The sequence below is a fragment of the Petaurus breviceps genome, unplaced genomic scaffold (genome assembly GCF_028583685.1).
Source record: "Petaurus breviceps papuanus isolate PSGF00001 unplaced genomic scaffold, PetGlider_PUasm1.0 38, whole genome shotgun sequence".
NCBI lineage: Eukaryota > Metazoa > Chordata > Mammalia > Diprotodontia > Petauridae > Petaurus > Petaurus breviceps.
Window position 1 is genome coordinate 28,676,049 of NW_027186304.1, and position 4,969 is coordinate 28,681,017.

Below are 4,969 nucleotides of genomic sequence, written 5' to 3' on the forward strand. Positions count from 1 at the left end.
GAAGGAAGGAAGGAAGGAAGGAAGGAAGGAAGGAAGGAAGGAAGGAAAAAATAGTATGCTTCATTCTGCATTCAGACAACATCAGTAGAAAGCATTTTTGATCAGTGACAGATTGGCTTCAGAATTCCCTTCCAACTCAAAGATTCTGTGATTCTTAAAGTTAGTTAATCTTAGTGAGTTCTTTAGCTGTGTAATTATTTTATACAAGGCTTCCCTTAGCCCCTACCTGTGCTGAGGGCTCTGGGCAACTGGTTCCTCCAACGATGACGTGAGGCTCCTCATTTTGGGGAACTGCAGGGCTTGGGGATATCGTCATAGATTCAAAGCTCCTCTTCAGGTAGGGTCTGGGAACATCAGTTCAAACAAGCCAATATTTAAAAAGAAAGAATTGAGGTCACTGAGCTGAAGGGACCAGAGGTCTGAGGCGGTGTCTAAGGCAGAAGAAAAATCAAAAGTTGGACCAAAGCAAGGTCTAAGAAGGGGAATAGCTAGAAGTGAGGGTCTAGATTTTTAGGTCACAATGGTTTGATGCTGGGGAAAGTAACTGATTGTTGAGATACTAGACAAAGATTTCATTCAACTCATTGAACTCAATTCTGTGGGGGTATGTATGTCATCAGTCAGTCAGAGTCATTTTGCTGGCCCTGCCCTTCAGTTTCCTCTGAAGTTAAATCAGCCAAAGGCTCCTAGTGATGAAATTCTCATTATTTTATGGTGTCAACACTGATTGATTCTAACTTGTAGCACTGTGTTGGAAAGTCTCCTAATATTCCATATAAATTATGTTCGGAAACTTTCCCTTGAGCTGTATGTGATTATGAGTGACCACATTATTTATGGAATAATTTTGGGTTTCTTACCTAATTTCTTACTGATTGACTTCACTTTTCCCTCTCCAAATGTTCTGATCCTGATACCATGGAAATATTACAAGAATGGATTATACAGTGTATGGAAAGTTCAGAAGTCCCAATGGAAGGAAGGAGGAAAGCAATTAGACAATGTGAAAATATTCCTTTTGACTAGCTCAGTCAATGTGAACCCATATCCTTGGTGAGTCTTGGGCCATATGTTACCCAAGCTCACAAAGGTGTGTGTTTCTAAGGAGAAAGACATTAACTTAGTCATTTTAAGGAAACTCCTAGTTATATGGTATAAACTCCTTATTTAGAAAACCTCTCTAAAAGGTGAAGAGTTATCACATCTATTCAGCCTTCATGAAGAGAGAAAGATTCTAGTTGAAAGATTGAAATCTGACATGACAAAAGAACTCTGGATAAGAAAGTGTGACTAAGGTAGCACTAATCCATAACTGAAACTAGAAATGTTAAATCTATATGGAAGCACTTTTTGTTGTAGCAGAAAGATCTGGAAAGAAAGTAGATACCATCAGTTGGGGAATGATTAAAAAAGTTGTGATGTATGAATGAAGTAGAATAGTACTTTAGTGTAAGAAAGATAATTATAATAAATACAGAGAAGTGTGGAAAGACATGAACTGATGCAAAATTAAGTAAGCAGATCTAAGAGAGGGTCAGCTAGATGGCATAGTGGATAAAGTGCTGGGCCTGAGGTCAGGAAGACTCATCTTTCTGTATTAAAATCTGACCTCAGATACTTATTAGCTATGTGACCCTGGGCAAGTCACTTAATCCTGTTTGCCTCAGTTTTCTCATCTGTAAAATGAGTTGGAGAAGGAAATAGTGAACTACTCTAGAGTCTTTGCCAAGAAAACCCTAATGGGGTCATAGAGAGTTACACATGACTGAAAAAAAACATTAAGCAGAGCCAAGAAAAAAAAAGCAATGACTACAACAATGTAAACATGAGACTAAATGTCTTGAAAATATAAATAACAAACTTGACCTTGGAGAAGAGTTATGAGAAAACATTCCTTCTCCCTTCTTTGTAGAGGTGTGTGTGTGTGTGGGGGGGGTTTCCACAGGTGTTGAATTCTGTATATGTTGTCAAATTTTAAAAAATGCATTGTTCAGTTTTGCTTGTTTTTTCTTTCACTTTATATTTTTTAAGAAAAGTTTTTTTTTAATGAGATGTTATCTGATGGGGAGAGGAGCAGTGATATAGGGCAAATCTAGCCTTTGTAAAAACAAACAAAAAAATTAATACAAAAGGAAAAAATACATAGAGCTTTTGCCTAGGCTTTTCTTTGTTTTTGAAAGAAAGTCTGCTATCATTATTAAAATCTATTTAGTGCTTAACAAAGGCAGAACTTATTTCTGATGTGACTGATTAGAGAGATATCAAATGCACTTGTTGGATCATTTTGTCTTGCTAGTAGCTGTTCTTATGATGGGCAGTTGAGAAAGAGCTGACCATCTTAATTTAGGTATCTGAGAAAAATTAGCTATAAAATATTATACACAGGGGGAGCTAGGTGGTACAGTGGTTACAGCATCAGTCCTGGAGTCAGGAGGATGAGTTGTAATTCAAACTCAGACACTTCCTCACTGTCTGACCATGGGCAAGTCACTTAACTCCAACTGCCTACACACACACAGACACAGACACAGGTACAGACACACACACACACACACACACACAACTACTGTTCAACTATTGCATTATTTTTGCATGTGAAGCTGAATTTACATTACATAGTTTATTTTAAAGTATATTTTGAATTTAGGGTGCTAATAAAAAAACTGCTCTGCTTTTCCATATTCCCTTCTGAACTTCCTTCAAATATCTTCTGTGTATTTAAAAAAATGTTTCATTGATGCTCCTTTAATTCTTTTTTATTGTTTTGATCACTCTTACCCATGAACACCTCCTAGGTAGAAGCCTTTCTTATAACCAATAAGTATAATAAAGCAAAATAAATCAACATATTGCCTGTGTTGATAAATGTATGCCTTATCCCCCTGCATATTTATTCTATTACATCTTTACCAAGAAATGGAAGGCATGATTTATCATTGGTTTTCTGCAGTTATGATTGCTCATTGCATTGTTCAGAATACTGCAGTCTTTCAGAGTTGTTTTTATTAGGGGTTCTTACCCTTTCTTTTTGAGTCATGGACCCCAACTAGCAGTCTGGTGAAGCCTACTTCTGGACCCCCCTCCCCCAAGTAATTCTTTGAAATTAATAAAAAGGATAGGATTACTAAGGAAACCAATGGTATATAAATGCAGTTATAAAAACACATTTTTAAAAATACCTAAGTTCACAGATCTTAGGTTTAGAATCCCAGCCAATATTGACATATGGTCATGTTCTTCTATTTTGGCTTAAGAAATTTCATTCCCTTGGCAATTCTAAAATGAAAATGTATAATTTTGATGACTTTTATCTAATGATAATGAGGTGAGTTCAATTTCAGATATGTTGAATTTAAGATATTTAAGGGACATTCAGTTCAAAATATACAATAGGCAATTGGAAGTGAAAGATTAAATATCAGGAGAGAGATTAGGGTTGGATAAGTAGATCAAATAATTATCAGCTTAGAGATGATAAGTGAATCTATGGGAGCTGATGAGATTGCTAATGAAATAGTATAGAGATAAAAGAAAAGAAGGTCTATGGGTAGGCAGAACCAATATAATAAAAATGACAATTTTATTCAAATTAATTTATATCCCAATTAAATTACAAAAAAATTTTGCTGAATTTGAAAAAAATAACAAAATTCAGTTGAAAAACAAAAAGTCAAGAATATAAAAGGAAATAATGAAAAAAAGTGTAAAGGAAGGAGGTTGAGGAGCACCATATCTTAAACTGTATTATAAAGCAATAATTATCAAAACTACCTGGTACTGGATAAGAAATAGGTAGAACAATGGAATAGAGTAGATATACAATTTGTAGCAGCAAATAAATAATAATCATGCATATGTACATATGTGCGCACACACACACACACACACACACACATATATATATATATATACCTATTTGTATCTAATGGTAGCCATATCTAGGAGAGGGAAGAAAAAAACAAAATTACATGATAATTTTGTTGTATATTTGAAAGGAATAGCCATTTGTGCATAGCAGTTTTGCATTTACATGTACAATCATCTTTTTATTGTACCATGTAATGGAAATACTTGTTTTAGTCCATAAATTAGAAATAAAATTTAAAAAAGAAGGCCAGGCATGGCTAGTGGCGTGGTGAATAGAACATCAGCCCTGGAGTCAGGAGGACCTGAGTTCAAATCTGACCTCAGACACAACACAAAAAAAACTAGCCGACCTTGGGCAAGTCACTTAACCCCAATTACCCTACCTTACCCTCCCCTAAAAGCAAAAGGAAAAAAAAAGAAGTGACAGAGCTGTGGAGGACACCACCATTAGCAGATATGACCTGGATGAAGATCCAGGAAAGGAAACAGGAATGAGTGGTCAGACGGGTAGGACAAGAACTAGGACAGGGGAGCTTTATGGAAATTTACACAGAAGAGAGAATCGAGGAGAAGAGGCGATCTATAGCATCAGAAGCCATAGAAACTGTGAGAAGTTTAAGAACTGAGAAAAAGCCATTGGATTTAGCAATTAAGAGAACATTGATAACTTTGCATAGAGCTTTTTCTAATGAATAATGAGGTGAGAAGTCAGGTTGTAGAGGGTTACAAAGGAAGTGAGAAGAAGGGATTAGGAGCACCAGTTTCGAATGGTTTTCTCAAGGTTTTCTTAAGCCACAAAAGGCAGGATAGGTAACAGATGATATCTAGGGGGAATAAATTGATCAAGTGAGGAATTTTTGAGAATGAGAGAGACATGGGCATGTTGTAGGTAATAGTGAAACAGTAGATATGGAAAGAAAGGAGGTAAGTGAGACCGTGGGGCTAACAATGAGGGCAATTTCCTTTTTTTTTCTTTTTGGAGCAGGGAGAGAGGGCAATTGGGGTTGTGACTTATCCAAGGTCACACAGCTAGTAAGTGTTAAGTGTCTGATTCTGGATTTGAACTCAGGTCCTCCTGACTCCAGGGCCAGTGCTCTATTCA